Here is a 19,324-nt window from a genome sequence, read left to right as displayed (position 1 = left end):
GTCAATAAATATATTAGTCAAGGCCACAGGAGGACTGTCCTTTTTCCAGCGCCCACTAAAACGGCCTTGCATTTGAGTCTTATCCCCACAATCGTATTTTCAGTTAATCCCATTAAAGATTTCCACCACTTGTTTGCTTTTCAGCACACGTATATGGCAAGCGGAGTTGGTATGGGGATTCTCCCTTGCCTATACGCGGCGCAAATCGAGACTACACGTCCCAGGTTCCCTGGGTAGGCGTGACTTGCTTCTGTGTTTGTGCGCTGAGGCTGGGCTTGGGCAAGGCCTGGCTGGGAGGGACGGACGGGGAGAGTGAGGCGCTGAGCAGAGAGCTGGCACTTGCTGGCTGTTGTGGGCTGGGCCGTTAGACCTGCAAGAGCACTGGGAGAGCGGGCGCGATTGTCTGGGGCCGCCGGCCGCCCCCGCTTTCCCCTTCGAGCAGGTAACGTTACAGCTGTTAGATCCACTGTAAGGCCTGGCTAGTTCTTCCAAAAAGCTCTCTCCGAAAAGGGGGGGGGGAGAGAGAGACGAAGCGGGTTGCGCCGTGCTGCGGGACAGGTTGAGGCGACCACGTTGGCGGGGGTGTCCCTTGCAGGTTTAGATAAAAGGCCGGGAGACTCCCGCGAGGGGTGGAAGAGATCCGTGGCTGTAAGAGGCAGGGCCGAGGTGTCCGTGAAAGTGTACACGAGGTGAAGGAGACCCTGGTGGGTGGGGCGTCACGATGAAGGTTCACACGTGAAGCCTGGAGCGCAAGAAGGTTGGGCTTTTTGTTGTTCCTTTATTAAACAGTGGGGAAGGGCTCTGGGTTGGGATGGGTTGAATAGTCGAGTGTGTGCGTTTATAATCACTCCGAACGGACAAGCGTCCCTTTTCCCATGCCAATATATGGTCGGGTTTTTATAAATAATGATCTAGAGAAATGGCTTGACACAAGAGATGTTACAGTGCCGTCCTAAGCAGAGACGCACCTTCTAAGCCCATTTGACTTCAGTGGATGTAGAAGGGTGTCACTCTGCTTAGGATAGATCGCACTATCAGTCCTTTTGTCTGTCTTTTGGGGCAATTTGATTTTAGTAAGAAAGAAGGGGTGAAGATATTGATGGGAGTAGATGAGAAGACTCTTGTGGTGATCACCTTCTGGTCCTGACATTCTAAGGGGACTTGCTGTTGGGATTTTTTTTTGCTGCTGGGGCATAAGATCACATGCTTTGCATATGTAACCCTTTTAGCCTTAAAAGGGTCAAGTTAGTGGTCAGAGAATTGTGGATGCCCCATTCCAAACCTGAACAGCACTTAAACAAACAGCTTTTATTTAAAGGCAAGTAAAAATCGGTATAGAACTGGGAGTTTTAAACAAAACAGTGGGGATACTGAGCAGAGCAATCCTAAAGTCAGACTTAATAAAGTCTTTTTAGTCTGTGAGCTCTGCCTTACAAACTGTAGGCAGGTCTCGCTGGATACTTGGTGAGGTCTCTCATCTTCATAAACTCTGAGACACTGCTTTTCCTTATAGCCACAGCAGGAGAAACCCCATAAACACTGAGGATCGAAGGCCAATGCCAGAACATAGCCTACTATCCTTCTCAGTCTCTGTTGGCTTTTTTCCACTCAAACCTCTTCCATCCAAAAATTCTCCACTTCTGAATGACTTCGTCATGTTTTTGTGAACATTGGAAAGCTTTGATCCTTGACACTCTATGGCCAAGAAACCCCTCGCCCAGCCTATGTAAAAGTCCCCTCCCTCTAGTGTTCCTAAACCAAAAACACCTATGCAGGCAAACATTATAATAATAAATATTTTACAAGGCTTACATGTATGTAAAAGCAGACAGGTCCCTACCCCTAAAGAGATTATCATCTAGAATAGATGTCGTTTTTCAAAACAACAGGGATAGCTAGGGATTAATGTGTACAAATACAGTTATACATACTCAAACCTCGTGAGTTGGGAAAGAAGAACAAAAGCTTACTCTGAAACAACTCCTCACCCTGGGTCATGAGTCATCTGAAGTGAATGTAGTCTCTGACTGGTTAGACCTTCCATTGGTATGCACTGCAAGTGTACAAGGAAAAATCTCCTTTTACTACTCTACCACCATTGTTGCCACATACATAAGAACATGTCTTTGTTCTGTGCTTTAGATAATCCTAACTTAATTTATCTGGAATAATTCCAGTTCTAAATTGAGTGAAGACTGAAAATTCCCAAATTCCCAATTTATAACATTCCTGAGGGGATGGAGAAAATATGTGGTTTCACATAGCTACAAAGCTCCTGGCCATATTACATCCCTGTTATTGAGTAACACTGAAATAATTAAATTCTGTTGAATGATAAAGATCAGCAAATAACTGACTTTCTAAATGTCTTTAGGCCCAGAAACTGTGGCTTGGTTCACACATGTGTATTCATCACTTGGTTAGTGCAATGGTAGCTTACCAGTAGCATGTGTGAATGGGAGATCACAGATACAGCATTTCAGGTAGAACTTTCACACCTTGTCAAAAAGTACAGTGGAGTCAATATACACATTCAGTAGCCAGTTCTGAAAAGAAATTAAGCGTTATGACGTGAATTATCCCTGTGTGACTATATAGTTTCTCAAATCAGCCAAAGAAGTCTGGATATACACTCTTTATATAGTAATCTAAAATAAATTCATAGTTTATCTCTCGGGGGGGAAAGGGCCCCCAGACCTTTTAAACTGTGCATCCTTCTGAAAGTTAGTATTTTTTTTAAAAAAATTGTATGCCACCTCTCCAGAAAACATGCCAAAGGAGGCTTACAAAATAAAACATAATGAAAACATAAAACACCATAAAAAGTCGTTAATTAAAAACCTAAAATTAAATGCCCAAGCAGAACATAGAAACAGCAGAAACCATTGAGTTGCTTAAAAGCAGTCTCATAAAACAGTTTTCAAGTTAGAAGCAGACTACAAAAATTATGCTAAAAGATCAACCCTTTAATTAAAAGCCTAAGTTAAAAATAAACATTTGGCCTGTTGACTAAAAGAGAGTAGGGTAGTTGGGCAAACCTAAAGGGGAAGGATGTTACATAGGCTAGGTGCCACCACTGAAAAAGCCCTGTCACTGGTCTTATCTCTGAAGGCAGGGGCATAGAGAGCCAGGGATTATGGGGAGGATCTTAATTGCTGGGAAGGGCAGAATGGAGGAGGGAATCCTTCAGGTACCTGGCTGGCCCCAAGCCGTTTAGGGCTTTAAAGGTAATTACTAGCCCTAGTAATTAAAGTATTGGATTTAGGACCTAGACGATTTAGATTTAAATCCCCATTTAGTCATGACGCTTGTTTGGAATACAATCCTACGTACAGCAGTCTAGGCCCATTGGCTTGCCCTGTAAGTGTCCTTGAGGCATTCCCTCTCTCTCAGCCTAACCTGTCTCAGGAGATGGTTGTGAGGATAAAACAGGGGGGGGGAGTGTCAAGAGCCATGTATACCATCTTGAGTTCCTTGGAGGAAAGATAGGATAAAAATGTGATAGTAGATCATAGCTAACATTTGTCCTCAGGTGCCCTCCTCTATGCATGCCCGTAACATTAGTCACATACCCTCTAGTTTTTTCAGACCGCTATCACTGCTTCTACCAGTATTCTCAGCTTGACATACTCATACGTTCATTAAGCACAATTTTATCTCATTCTTCCTTGACCTTCATTGTAGCCATCGATTAAAACCCATGCCTCCCCAGAACAAATCTGGCACTTGGATCGTTTCACCCCACTAGCTCTCAAGGTCGTGTTCATATGGTTGGAATGAAGACAATTGAAGATAATGTGAACCAGTTTAGTGTCGTGGTTAGAATGTCAGACTAGGATGCTGGGTTACATTGGGCCAGTCACACCCATCTAGCCTAATCTGCCTCACAGAGATGCTGTGAGAATAAAATGGAGGAGAGGGGAACAATGTAAGTGTCCTTGAGGCACTATGTCCCCATAGGAGAGAAGGGTGGGATGTAAATGAAACAAATAAAATGAATGTTTTAACATGGATTAGTTCAGGGCTATTTTTGGGCAGGAACGCACAGGAACGGAGTTCCGGCTGGCTCCCAAGTTGGCCACGCCCAGCAGGAACTCATTAGCATAATAGGCCACACCCGTCAGCAGAAACTCATTAGGATTGGCTACATTAGGGGTGTGTGGCCTAACATGCAAAGGAGTTCCTGCTACAAAAAAGCCCTGGGTTTTGACAACAAACAAGGTAAACAGAATAACAAACAAAAGGTGGGTGTGGTTGGATAACCACACTTCTGGTAACATGGGGGTGCGGCCTAATGTGCTAATAAGCTGTGCTGTCAGGGGTGTGGCCCAATATGCTAATGAGTTCCTGCTGTTGGGTGTGGCCTATTATGCTAATGAGTTCCTGCTGGGCTTTTTCTACAAAAAGAGCCCTGGAGTTTATACCTTAACACACTTCTGCATTTTTCTCCTCGCAGTCGGATGGCACATATTCAAAATCCCTTGTAATCCTCAAGAAGTCTCATTTCAGTTTAGTTGTTCTTTTTGAATAAACTACCCGACCACATTCATACAGTGACTAAATAGTGGTGGAAGTACTTCAGTCTTTTTTATGAAAGAGAAAATGAAATATTAACATGCCACCAGTATTTACATGCTCAGTTTTTCATAACTAGACTCTGATCTAGGTATTTTTGAGTTCATTAGCACTGCTTGGACTGTGCTTTCACTACACATTAACTTGCTTCTATTTCATGTTGCATTAATTTACTGTACTCAGTTTGCTTCTTTTTCACATGGCTGTTTTGTTATATGGCATATTTGCGTCTGTGATTTTGAGTGCGGAGATGAGTTTCCATGTTCGTTTTTGATGGGAGGAATCAGCTCTGATACGAAACATCTTAGAGATGAATAGTTCACAGCAGCAGAGTGCTTTGAAGAGTCTGGTGTGTGTGCTGGAGTCACAAACAGCCTGCTCTGGGAGAATAAATATCTACTGTATATTAATTCAGCTTTAATGATTACTTAGATACAGACAGTGGCATGTATCCTATCTTAAGCTAAAGATTACTTCCTCCAGCCTAAGTGGTTCTTCTGATGGAGGAAGGATTCAAACTTTGCTCACTGGAGTGGTAGGAGATATGGCAGTATGAACTTCTCATACCTTCCATCAGAATTAGTGAATGAAGTAGTCATTTCTTATTAAGAGCTCACAGTGCAATTTAAATATCCTAATTCTGCAACATTTGAAATTGAGTCCAGGTGTATAATGCTTATATGATAGTGTATGCCACAAGTTCTTAAACGTCAGCAATCTGAGGACCCACATTTTGATTTTTAAAAATTTCAGATTCACCCACCCACCCACCATCCCCGGCTCCCTTCCTGGCACCAACCCTGCACCAGACAGCTCTTTCTTCAAAGTGCACACAGCAAGCCACTCATGCCCTATGGAGGTCTCCACTCTCTCATGTCCTCAAAACAATACAGGGAGGATCATATCAATTACAACTTAAAAGAAAATTCATATAAAATGTTTTATGTTGTCTGTACATGGCCTACAAGGCTATGTCTGATAGCCATAGCTGATTCTATAGCTCTGGACCCAAGTTCTAATCAGTCTCATCCCCTGATTGGAAAGGAGTTTGTACCTAGTTTTGAGGCCAGGTGAACAAGGAAAGAGCCTGGAGATATTTTCAGAGCTGCGAAAAGAAACAGAAAAGACCAACATCATGCAAAACCTGAACTTTGGTGTTTAGTTGAAAACCATGGTTGGCTGCTATGGAACACAGGGCGGTGTCTTTTTATCTGTATATTAAAATCCTTTTTATTAGAAAATAGAGTAAAACTAGTTTATTCTTACAGTGGAAGCAGATGAGGTCTGGATTAGGATTTCCATGGTGCTACCCAACCAGTTGGAGTTCCCAGTGACCACTGTCATTGCGTTTCCTGGATAGTGCTCCTCCGAAGTAATCTGGAAGCTAGGTGACTGTGGGTAGCTCTGGCTATATGAGCTTTGAAAGAGAGGAAGCTGATTTTTGTCCCGTTCCCCTGAGGCAGAGTGTCCCTGCCACCATTTCTGGGAAATTGAGAGAGCTTCATTTTCTGTGTTACCTGATGGGCATGAGAAGAACTTTCCGTCTGCCCTCATGAAAGATTTGTGGTCCCCCTGGAGTACCCTCTAAATCTCTGGATCCCAGTTTGAGAAACACTGGTGTACATCATATGGTGTACAGTAAAAGCATAATTTTTTTCACGGTCAGAGTGGTTCAAAGGTGGAATCAGCTGCCTAGGGAGGTGGTTAGCTCCCCTTCACTGACAGCTTTCAAGAAGAGGCTGGACGAATATTTGACACAGATGCTTTAGGCTGGTCCTGCATTGGGCAGGGGGTTGGACTAGATGGCCTGTATGGCCCCTTCCAATTCTATGATTCTATGGTATCTGGCAACATTAATGCTACTTTCTTTGAAAGAGTCTCAAAATATATTTGCCTGTTTGTCTGGTCTGCAAGATCACTATGGTCTTCTAAGAAGGAACAGCCTGAGCTAGTGAACATCTAGGTTAAAACATGATTTCTTAGAATGATTAATTCTGAGTAATTAAAAACCCAGTCTTGGAATAGGAAGCTAGCCTTTAAAACAAGGTTCATTCCATCTGGCGTGTGACTCAATTAAACGAATGGCCAAAATGGTAAATGGCACTGTCAGGGAGAGGGCCTAACCCATCTGGCTTTATGGGGGGGGGGGCAATTCTTAGGTGCATCTCCTCATGGTGCTTGAAGCACTCTGCAGCTATGTGGCCTGCTCTCAGGATGAGGATGAAGATGCCCACTGTAAGCCATACAATCAACTTTGGGGCTGCTTTATCTATATACCTAATTCTCAACAGTCCCTTTTGTGTGGACAGTCCCCTGTGTTCGGATATCTAAATCTGCAGATAGGGGGCATACTTACCCCAAACAAGTTTTTCTGCAAACTTGGGTGACACTCTAGGTGTGCAGAAAAATCTGAAAACTTAAAAAAAATATACTGGGGGATTTAAATTCTCCCCAAATAAAAAGCGTGATCTCTGCATGCACAGACAGCACAACTTACCATTGAGGGCCTGGCTGCTGCTGCTCCTGTGGATCCAATCTGGGCCAAGTTGCGGGGGCAGGGAATGCTGGGAGCCGCTCTGGGCCCAGTCATGCCAGCAGGGAATGCGAGGAGAGGTTGTGGGCTCAGCCATAGCAGCAGGGAACACCAGGAGCCACTCTGAGTGCGGTTGCTGTGGTGGGGAATGCTGGGAGAGGCTCCAGGCCTGGCTGCGGCAGTGCAGAACACCAGCAGAGAGTCTGGGTGGAGCCAGAATAGAGGAGAATGCCGGGAGAGACTCTGGGCCTGGCCATGGCAGACACCAGGAGCTGCTCTGGCCCTGGCTACCACCAGGAGCTGCTCCATGCTTGGACCAGCTTCCAGGCACTGCCACCACTGCCGGGCTCAAAGGTAGGGAAGAAGATGGAGGGAGAAAGAAGGAGGGATTTGCTTGGGGGGGGGGAGGAAAAGATTGGTTTGAGAGAAAGAGAGAGAGACAAAGAAGGAGGGATTGGCTTGGTGGAGGACTGGAAAGAAAAAGAAGGGGGGATTGGCTTGGGGAGAGAAATAAAGGGGAAGATGGAGGAGAGGGAAGGAAGCAAAGTTGGGAGAATGCCCCCTCCCTGCAAGTTTCTTGAAGGTCCCCACTTGTTCATTTATAAATACATGCCTTACTGTTTGACCTAGAGGTCAACAAAATAAGCTAATGGATATAAGAACATAACAGGTTGGATCTAAAGGCATTTCTGCCAGTAGAAAAAGGGGTTGATTTTCCCATGCTGCTACACACTTTTCCCTCCTACAGTGTTTCTGAAAGTTCCATGCCCCCCAGAAGCAGCACTCCACTGGGCTTTGGTGAGATGGAGGAAAGGTCAAAAATCTCCCCTCTCCACTGGCAGAAGTGCCTTCTGTCAGTGGAAAACAACTTTTGGATCCAGCCCATTAAAATACAACACAATATGATTCAAAATTAGAACACTACTATTACTAAATCAGACAACTTAAAGTAGGAGAATAACATTTGCTCTTGAACATACTCCGCTTGCAGTGAAATTTCCTCATGTTCATCAGTAACTTTTGACTGATCAAACACCTGAGAAAATTAATATACATATACCAGTTCTGCATAGGAGATTGTATACCTTACAAAATATCTGTGTAGGAAGTTCATTATATGTGGAGGGGCTCCTGGTTGCTTTTAAATGTATGCGTTCATGTTTATCAGACCGTAGGATGTCGATTGGAAGCTATTAACTTTAACCACTGTTCAGTGACCATTTTAATAGCTTTATTAAAGTATTGCTGACCAAGTACAGGTCCCTAGTTGCTTTAACTTGGATATATGTTTTACAGGCTTCCAGATTTCCTTCTGTCACACACAAAGAGCCCTGGTGTGCAAAACAGCACACCAGGCTCTTAGTAGGACTGTTATTTCAATTAGAGAAGGTTGCTGAAAAGCAGTAGATGGTAGCGGAGGGGAAATGCTGACAAGGAAACGGATTTGTGAAATAATCTCTCAGGAAATTGTTGTAATTCTGTTTTGCATAAGTTTAAAGTTCTCAAATGTATATTGGTCTCTACAGGGCAAGTTGAATGGCCCCAAGTTCTATAAACTGCTTATTGACCTCTGCAGTGTTTTGGCCATGTGCAACTAAGTATGCTACCATTGCCATTAATAGCAGAGGTTTCTTATTCCCATAGTGTGGAGCACCAGATGTATTTCCTACTCTATATAGTTACCCAGTCTGTTTAATTGTACGCTTCGGCTATAAACTCTGGCTTGGTTAATGCTGTCTCTGACCATTAAGAGATTCTTCTGTAATGTCTATCACATGCCAATCCCACTAGTCAGGCCTCCCTTTACTAATTTGTATCAAATTAATCAACCTGAATAAATTATACAGAATATTCAGATTTGCATATTATTGTTTTTATATATTGATCAGCCAAAAGTGAGAATAAAGCTTTACCAGATATGTAACATGTTGGATGACAAATATCCACAACAGCAGACACTGCTATTGTAGTTGTAAAGGCTAGAAACATTTTATTTAAATGAAGTTGAAATTCCTGATCATGCTTCATTCCGTTGTTGTTGTTGTTCAGTCGCACAGTCGAGTCCGAATCTTCGCGACCCCATGGACCAGATCACGCCAGGCCTTCCTGTCTTCCGCCGTCCTGTGCCAGTTACCAAATTCTGCAGTGGGACTGTGGGAGTTTAGAAGAACATAGTCCTGTCACTCCCCCCCCCCATTTAAAAATGTTAAACACAAAAACAAGCAATACAGAATGATAAATAAACATTAAAAAACAAATATGTCCCTTTATTCAACACAATATTTCTATACAATAAAAATAGTTCCCCATGATTAAGATTTTTCCATATGTAGCATTATTCATAATACATAGAAAGATTTAATATTATCCTGAAATCTTATATTCCAATAGTGCAGGAGACCGCAACAGGGTGCCCGTGGGAGCCCAACAAATGTTTTTAGAAAGGAGGCGGGGCCAGGTGGAACTTTAGTGCAGCAAGGCTTCTGACTGGCCATTGGAGATTTGATTGGCTGTGCAGATTTTTTAAAATGTTGTTTTGGCAGCAGCTGCTAAGACAGCACAAAGATCTTCACTGTGTTGCTGGACAGGCATTTTATGGGTGGCTCCACCTTCTTTGTTGTTGTTGTTGTTCAATTGCACAGTCGAGTCCTACTCTTTGCAACCCCATGGACCAGATCCCGCCAGGCCTTCCTGTCTTCCGCCGTCCTCTGAAGCTTGCTCAATTTCATGTTCGTTGCATCGATGACACTGTCTAACCATCTCATCCTTTGCCGTCCCGTCTTCTTTGACCTTCAGTCTTTCCCAGCATTAGGGTCATCTCCAGTGAGTGCTCCCTTCTCATTTGGTGGCCAAAGTATTTGAGCTTCAACTTCAGGATCTGGCCTTCCAGGGAACAGTCAGGGTTGATTTCTTTAGGATTGACTGATTTGATCTCCTTGCAGTCCAAGGGACTCTCAAGAGTCTTCTCCAGCACCATAGTTCAAAATAATCTATTATTCGGCGCTCGGCTTTCCTTATACTCCAACTTTCGCAGCCACCTTCTTTAGCCGTCGTTTTGTGGCAACCATTTTGTGGCTGTGCCCACCATGCTGTGTCGGAATCCCAAAGGTGCTTGAAGGCTCACAGAGCTTGGGGACCCCTGCAATAGTGAATAAATAACATACAGTGTGTAGGCAAAAATACAGCAACATCTTCAGTCAGTTATAGAGTGATAGAAATGCACATCAAAATGGCAAACCACGCAATAAGTATAACATACAGCCAATAACACCTAGGTGAAATCTGTTTTGAAAGTGCTTTTCTTCAGAAAACTACCAAGTAGTTTGTAGCCTCTTGTCTGTTTATTCAGAGACCTTTCGTCACTGTGGCAGTTGTTCAGAAACAAAAACCAACAGTTCTGTGTGTGTAAAATGACACCAATAACTGTTAAATATTTGTCTCTGAATAATCATCACAGTGACCCAAGGTTTCTGAATAAGCACATGAGGGATCACAAATTACTTGGTAGTTTTCTGAATAAGAGCAGTTTTGAAGCGAATTCCAGCTGGCTATCTTGTCACCATTGTGTTATTGGCTGCGTGATCATTGTGTCATTGGCTGTATGTGATATTTATTTATTGCTTGGTTTTCCATTTTGGTGTAGATTTTTATCCTTGAATAATTGACTGAAGATATTGTCAATTTTTTGCCTGGGAATACCATTGCTTTGACCATATTGAAGATATTGTCAATTTTTTGTCTATATATTGTAATTTGTCTTTATCCATTTTTGTAGTTATGTCAGTGTTGGTAATGATGAGCCATTCTGTTTCACACTAAATATTTTTTACACCCTCCTTTTTGATGTATTTTTTACACTATACTTCCTGTACGTGAGAGTTCATCCATTTCTGCTGCTGTGGAGGTTAATTTAGACATAAAAATAGTTGACCAAACTCTTCTAAATCATTCTGTCAGAAAAAAGGAGGATCTGATTTTTTTTCTCAAGAGAAGGCAATATTAATTTTAGCAGTAGGTAATAAACTCATCACTATTCCCAGTCAGATATTTACCACATCTTTCAAATAGCAAGATCACCTTTGGATTAAAAAAGGTAGAGCAGACCCTGTTATGATTCTATCTAAGATTTCTTGCCAGAAAGTGATTAATTTTAGAACAAAGCAAAAATACATGCAACAAGCTGGTATGGCTATTTTCAGAACACCAAAAGGTAGCCATAAATTTGACCCAACCGGTAAGGAATTGAATACCACTGGTAATGATTTTTTTTAAAGTTTTAAATCAGCAGATACTGGTGAAGAGGTTACTTTAGACCAAATCCAATAACAATATGTACTCAAACCGCTTTAGTCTGTTATCCTTCCTTTTTCTCAATGACTCATAACAGGTGTGACCAACTGAAAGCAAACAAAATATGTAGCTTTAAAATTTATACGCTTCCACTGATCTGGAGAATATACATTAAATATATTTATTAAATGTTGTTGTAAACATTCTGAATGATCTGTGCTAGCTAATTGTTTGTGTTCCTTTTCCAGGTCACATCAAGGTGACTTGCACCAATAACCTTCACTGATTGCGTCTTGAGGAAAAACCTTAAATATTCAAAGTTCTTTCCTAGTCCACAGCATTCTGTGCTTGGACCTCCTTCCTCGGGTGTCATTTGAATCCTTTGTAAGCTGGATGCATTTTTCCATGTAGCTGCACTTCGCTTGTGTTTCAGAGATGGGAGTGAGTTGCAGTTAGTGTCCAGTGTTTTTGGAGGTGAAGGGTGCACTGAGGTTGAGCAGGTGTCTTAATCTTCCCATCATTAGCAAGATTGACCCTTCTCTCTGAGTGTAGCAGTTTCCGCTCTCTCCTGTTCAGATGCTTAGTGGTGTCTATGGAATTTCTGGCTTGCTTCATGACTTCTGTTTATAGGAAGCTTCTGTTGGAGCCTTATCTAACACACATTCCTCAAAGACTCGTGGGATCTTGCTTTGGGTGAAGGAGGTAACAGTGTACACAGAGCAAGGGGCTTCCCTTCTGGAGTCTGGAAATGTCAGTCTTCTGGTAAGGTGTTTGTAAAAAAAATAGGGGGATCCATAGTGCAGTGTGAATAAATGCATTTTGTCTCTGGGAGGTTTGAAATGAGCAAAACCTCCTCTGTGCATTTTAATACGGATTTTATCCCTTCTGGGCAGAGAATAGGCAGTCCAATTGCTTTCCAGCTTACCTTCATACAAATGCTAATAGGTCTAGCTAGAGACAATGGGATGGTCAAGCTTCCCCCCTTCTCCCCCTCCTAACAGGGAACAAAGATTTTTGGAGGACCTTAGACTAGAAAGGTCCAGGAATGATCTCCAAGAAGAAGCTCCGGGAAATGCTTCCCTGACCTGGCCTGACCTGGTCAATGGTTGGGGGAAAGAGAGACAATAAAAACTCCTTGCAACAGGAAGGAGATCTCTTTTCCTGGGGTGCTGCGTCCATGAGAGGACACAGACCTCTCTGCACTGGGGAGGCAGCCATTGACCATGTTGTTGTTGTTGTTCAGTTGCACAGTCGAGTCCGACTCTTCGCGACCCCATTGACCAGATCATGCCAGGCCTTCCCCTCTTCCGCCGTCCTCTGAAGTTTGCTCAACTTCATGTTCGTTGCATCTATGACCATGTGCTCACCCAGAAAGCTACAGAAAGCTTCAAGCTAATGGAACCCTGTGGAGATTTGTAACTTCCTAAGCTTTAGGAGCTTATCCTATTTTGGCATCTGATAGGGCATGTATAGAGAGGGACAGAGGATTGTGTTTTTACATATTTCTTTTGTATCCTTTGCTCAGTCTGGAGCTGTAAACATTTTCTTTTTAATAAATACTTTATAACTTTTGATGCTGGTGGGGGTTCTTTGTACCACATAGACCTCTACCGTCTCAGACGTGCTATTTTAAAAGGAGCACCAGGAGGAAGGCAGGCAGTTGACAAGTGGCTATTCCTCCAGAGGTGTGCAAGGCAGTAATCCATCCCCATGGTGACCAGGCACTGGGCAGCAGGAGACACTGAAGCAAGGCCTCAGAACTTGGAAGGAAAGCTGGGAGTTCTGACCCTCCCAGTGGGCAATTCCATACAAAGGTCACGTGGTGGTGGTGAGCTACCCTGAGAGTGGAAGAAAAGCCTCTCCAGGTGTTGAGAAAAACCTAGGAGGGCAGGGCAGAATAGGGCCTGCAGGCCAGAGCAGGCCCATTCTGCCACATGCAACATAAGTTGTTGTGGGTGAGGCATTTTAAATGTGTTCCCTTATTTTGCATGGGAGGTGCTGCTGCCTGTAGGGTATAGAAGAAGAGATCTGGTAACTGCTGTTTCTTTGGAGATTCTGTAATGATTGTTTCACTTACCTTTGAGGTCAAAATGCCCCCCATATAGTATAGAGGAAGGGAGCAGACGGCAAGAAAGGATAAAACCCCTAAAGACCTCCGGGTGGTCAGCTGAGGAAGAAGGGCACTTAACAGGCAGCTGCTGCTTGAGATGGGAAGTAGAATTATATTTACAAGGTGAGCTGTGGTTGGGGTTGGATAGTGTGGGTGGTTTATGAATGTAGCTTGCTGTAGAAGTTGGTTCCTTTTGATTTTAATATAGAGTTTATCTTGTTAACACAGCATACATAAGTGATCAACTGTGTGACCTTTTGTTTAGCCTGCGTTTTTTCCAGCTGGCATTCCTATTAACAGGCATGAACAATCTTCCTTTCCTGTGAGATGTCACTCCAGTTGCTCCCTCTTGCTAAAGAGGAGACATTAAAGCAGGATTAATTCAAGAACATTGGGGGGGGGTTTTTTGCCAGACATCAGAAGATTTGATCCTCTCCTCTCGGTGGCAAATGAAAAATGAGACAGAGGGACTTGGAGTGGGAGGGGGTTCTGATCTACACATGAAGCCCCAGCTGTGGCCCCGTGCAGTGCAGGCAGGCAGGCTCTTCTGCAGGGAAGTGAGTGAGTTGTGCCATGACACAATGAGCAGTGTGGCAGTGTGGGTGGGGTTGCACAGGGACTCTCCATGCATCATCGGCTGCAACATGTACCATATCTCCCCCACTCCCAATAGCATTGCAAGACCTCTCTAATGTCAGATGGTCTTCCAGACACTATTTCCCCCTTATATCGGGTATCATTTACACACTTAGTCTTAGGAAAGCCTATATTCTGGAGATCATCAGGAAACTCTACCTTTCAGTTTGTGGCTACCATGCATGTAGCCTGCCTGCTATTTAGACTGGCACCCCTCCAAGCCGAAAGTGTGCTAGTAGCCTCCTTGAGCATCGAGGAGAGCGACCGCCATAGCCGATCCACCCACCGGAAGTCCCATGATGTCACTTCCTGTTTGTTATGGCTTTCCCCTAGCTTCTCTCTTGCTTCTCTTATGTTCTGTGCTGTCTTGCAGGCATAGTGAGCATGACCTGGATTGTGGAAGTTTTCCCTTGCCACAATAAATGTGCTGAAATGTGCTGAAATCCTCTCTGAGAGGCTAGCAAACCTTCTCTTTTGGATTTTTCTTCATGGATCTGCTGGTTTTTTTCTTTCAAACTGGATCTGAGCACACATGGAGGCAGTGGACTGACATGCAGGAGTCCTCCTGAATTGGAAAAGAGTAAGATCAGAATGGGCCCTAAATTTCTGGCTGTCTACCGGATTCTGCGTCTTGCAGATCTTAGGGATTCACAAGTCTTATTTTAGCAGCAGCAGAAGTGACTCAATCTACCTAGCAATCATTCCAGTGTTAACATAGCTGCACCTCATTACATAAGGCCACTGATTATTCCTTTGTGGAGACTGGCTTACATTCCAAAGGAATAAATAGCCGAAGGAGTGAATAAATCTCAGGGGTGAGACAAGATGCTGGATTGTTGTTCTGCTGGATGTAACAGTGAATTGGGATGTGCCTGAAATAGAACAGTCTATATGGACTGCTTCACTCTGGTTATAGGCTATTTTTAAGTGCTACTAAACCTTGTGTAGAACCCACAGCTTCTCAGGATTCATTCCTTGGAGGACTGGAACAACAGCAGGGTAGGGACTTGTGTCCTTTGAATGTATTTCAGAAGTGGTGGGAGCGGGATTGCTCTGCTTCTTGGGGCATTTTCTACTGGGCGTTTTATGACTGCTTCATTATATTAGCAGATGACAGTATGAAGCGCTTACTGTTCTTGCTGGGCTCTTTCCATCTGGTCTGTTGTAAAAGACAGGATTTGATTCTTATATTTCCTGTTAAAGATAAGAATTCTGTGCTTTTATGTAGAGCTAAACTTACCAGGCTGTTTGTTCAGTTCTGGAATGGATATAAGGTTGCCCACTCTTTCTCTTTTTAGTTGGGTTTCTTCTCTGCCCTATTTCAAAGGTCAGCTATAATATGTCCTTATCTCCTGATATGTTTGTTATTTTGATTGGTCTTCTGGTGGTGCTATATGGGGAAGCTTCTGTCATATTAAAGCTATGTTTTCTGTTGAGTTCACTGAAGTCACTGAATTCAGCTCTGAAAAACAGCCCTAAATGTTGCAAAACCAGCAAGCTATTCATGAGTAGAAGGTAAAGCTGTATGGTGTGAGGAAGGTTTGCTGACTGTTCATATTTATGAGAAATCTGTCCAGTTGTCCAAATCAGATTCTGGTGTACAGCACCATGACCTACTGAGTGTTTTGCTTGTTAAGAGTGTCTCTGTGTGCTGTGGAAAATGTTCAGTCCCCAGATTAAAAAGCCAGAATTATTCTGCCAGTGCAATCAAATTATCAACCTTTTTGTCATACAGGGCTTAAATGAGAAAGCAGCGCAGCTTGCATGTTCTATAACAGTCATTTCCCAACTTCTCACATGCAAAGTAGCTTGTCTGTGTCTGCTTTTCATTGTTTATGTGTACTCTGTTATTCTTTGTGTATATTAATCTTAAAATGAAATTTGATTTTGTTTGAACAGGAGCTATTTATTGATTCATTCAAAATTTTTGTTCTTTCTCTCCACAATGCAGCTTACAATAAAATCAACCAGTAAAACACTATTAATAAAGCTACAGATACCAGCATAAAAGCTACAATGAGCAGCAAACAGTCATAAGAACATAAGAGAAGCCATATTGGATCAGGCCAATGGCCCATCCAGTCCAACACTCTGTGTCACACAGTGGCCAAAACCCAGGTGCCATCAGGAGGTCCACCGGGGGGCCAGAACTCCAGAAGCCACCTCACTGTTGCCCCACAAGCACCAAGAATACAGAGCATCACTTCCCCGGATATAGTGTTCCATCTATACCTTGCGGCTAATAATCATCATCACTGTTACCAGCTGGTTCTTTTCAGCCCCCCCCCTTTCAGTGCTGTCTTTCCATTTTGCTTTATGGTGTGTTTTCCCCCCCCCCCCTTCAGTGCTGTCTTTCCATTGCTTTATGGTGTGTTTTCTGTACGCTGCAAATGGGTTGTGACCCCTCTGAAGAACAATGCCAGTCCATAACCATGGAATCTTTATCATTCAGACTGTTCTTTGTTCTTTGCTCATTGGAAACCAAAAAGAGACAAGCTGCTGTGAAGCTGCATCTAAATGTGATTTTATTTATATCTTTATTTACATTATTTATAGCCCGCCTTTCTCACAGTAACTCAAGGCAGATTACACATAGTGAGCCAGTACAATCACAAAAATGGGACAAAGTTGAGTCCAGTGGCACCTTCTGAAACCAACAAAGTTTTATTAAAGGTATAAGCTTTTGTGTGCACCCACACTTCTTCTGAAATGGAACATTGAGTAACCAGTGCATGGGGATTTTAGAAGTCTGGAACCGCCAGAAAGAACTGAAGCACAGCATAAGTATTCACATGACACATTAAGCGGTACAGAAATTACATAAATAGGGTCCTGCTTACAATAAGCTAAACACAGCAGTATAGACCCCAGCCCCTAATCATTTATCCAAGCAAGTTTGTAAAACCATTTTGTGCAGTGAAACCCTATTACCTGCGCAGAAAAGCCCTCTTGAATCTAAATAGTGATTGATATCATGATGTCTGTTGACATGGGGAACCTGTGTAATTGATGGGGGTTCAACTTCCCTTTTGTCATGCCTTCAGAGCCGTGCCCAGATCTGTTACAGTATTGTCTAGAACACTGTTCAACACTCCCCCTTTTTGTAGCACCTATTGGGTTGGAGGTCCCCTTTAACCATCAGAAAAGGCTATGCTGGAGATCACGGGAATCACATGTACAAAACCCATGTGGGACGGGGGCTGTACTAGGGAGAGGAATTGGGGGTGAGTGAATGAAAAAGCTGGCAAGATCCAATCCATTTTTCATACCTTTTGTGACATAGAGGCTTGAGTATTTCATGAAGCTGCTCTGAATGATAGTTTCAAAACTTCAGTTGTTGCACTACACGTCTTTGTAGGACGTAGGTTGCCTGGAACATTTCACATCACTGCTGCAGAGCCAGCAGTTTGGGATACTGTTGCCTTCTGGTCACAGTTTTAAGGCATTAACTTGAGTTTGACCTGGTCCAGCGTGGTTATAAATAGTTGAACATACCTTAAAGGTGGCCCTGTCCTTTACTTTCAACTTCCGTCACTTAAATATCCAAGATAAGAAAATAATAATAAAACCATCTTTGCTCCCAATCAGTACACAAGTCTTCTCTAGCAAAGCATTTTTGTCAATGCCGATGACTGAGGAATTCTCTTTTCCTAAAGCAGCAATATGTACTAAGTGGCTTGGGAGCTACATGTGGTTCTTCTGAGCCGTGTTCCCTAGTGTGGTGCCCACCCTATCTTTCAGGAGGGTACAAAAGGTCATTGTGCGGTGGGCAGGTGGTTCCCACCTTGAAATAGTGACCACCAGAGGGATTGGAGGATGGGTAAGCTGCAGGCTTCCCTGATTTGTGTGCCTCGTGCCTGGGATGGAAGGAAAGGTCCTGTCCTCTCCAGTGCCTTTTCTGAAGCTTCTGCACAGACATCTGAGCTCCCTGGCAGCTGCCAGAAGGGCAGCAATCTTGCCACAGACTAGAGTAAAACCGTCACCACCCAGGAACAGAACAAGCTGACCACAGTGGAGTGATTGTAATTTTACTCACCTTTTCTTCATGGCCAGCTTGCTCTCCTCCAGGCACCTTGAAAATCTTATTCTCTTAACTGAGCTGCTGGGCTTCGTGTTGAGGAGATGGTGAGAAGATGGAGAGGAACGCAAAGGGCACACAGGCTTCTGGCAAAGTGAAGTTTCACAGTGCTGCTGTCTGGCTCCGAGCAGGCTCCTGCAGTGGGAAGCCTGAGAGCTCTTGTTGTCACCTGAAGTGTGAGTCTTGTGTCACTCAGGGAAAAAGCAAGGGAAGTGTAGAGTTCCAACAGTGAGACAATCCTATGTGCTCAGAGGTATTCTGGTATGAGAAAGGTGATAGTTATATATTTAATATTAATAGTGACATCTTTATAGTAGTTCTCTCTCATGGATCACTGCCTTGACGTGGCGAGGGGGCTTGCGTGGTTCAATGAAGGTGTGGGCTATGCCATGGAGGGCCACCCAGGATGGACAGGCCACAGCAGAGAACTCAGACAGAACGTGATCCACTGGAGAAGGAAATGGCTACCCACTCCAGTATCTTTGCCAAGCAAACCCCATGGACAGTAACAAAATGTATGACGCCGGAAGATGACCCTCTCAGGTTGGAAGGTGCCCAATAGGCTACTGGGGAAGAGCAGAGGGCAAGTACAAGTAACCCCAGAAAGAGTGAAGCGACTGGGCCAAAGCCGAAAGCATGCTCAGCTGTGGATGTGTCTGATGGTGAAAGGAAAGTCCAATGCTGCAAAGAACAATACTGCATAGGTATCTGGAATGTAAGATCTATGAATCAAGGTAAGTTGGATGTGGTAAAAAAATGAGATGGCAAGACTGAATATCAACATCTTGGGAATCAGTGAACTAAAGTGGACAGGAATGGGTGAATTTAACTCAGAAGACCATTATATCTACTACTTCAAAAATGACAGAATGATCTCGGTCCAAATCCAAGGCAAATCACCCAACAACACAGTAATCCAAGTCTATGCTCCAACCACTGATGCAGAAGAGGCTGAAATGGACCAGTTCTATGAAGACCTACAAACGCCTCCTAGAACTAACTCCAAAAAAAGATGTCCTTATCATCATATGGGACTGAAATGCTAAAGTAGGAGTCAAAAGGTAAATGGAATAACGGACAAGTTTGGCCTTGGAGAACAAAA

The 19,324-nt window shown here is 43.4% G+C and overlaps 1 protein-coding gene across 2 annotated transcripts in view; it reads left to right on the top strand.

The window, feature by feature from the left end:
- The first annotated feature begins 286 nt into the window (after positions 1–286).
- Positions 287–19,324, top strand: part of KLHDC3 (kelch domain containing 3) — a 62,337-nt gene continuing 43,299 nt past the window's right edge. Inside the window, exon 1 of one of the 2 annotated variants that reach the window (XM_015426246.1) lies at positions 287–442. The gene's annotated coding sequence lies outside the window, so the exon portion shown is untranslated. Of the gene's footprint in view, positions 443–15,089; positions 15,144–19,324 lie in introns of those variants that run through there. The other variant, XM_015426247.1, reaches the window with a different exon arrangement.

This window comes from Gekko japonicus, unplaced genomic scaffold, assembly GCF_001447785.1.
Source record: "Gekko japonicus isolate JY-2015 unplaced genomic scaffold, Gekko_japonicus_V1.1 scaffold405, whole genome shotgun sequence".
In the NCBI taxonomy this organism is placed as follows: domain Eukaryota; kingdom Metazoa; phylum Chordata; class Lepidosauria; order Squamata; family Gekkonidae; genus Gekko; species Gekko japonicus.
This window is presented reverse-complemented; position numbering and strand designations above follow the sequence as displayed.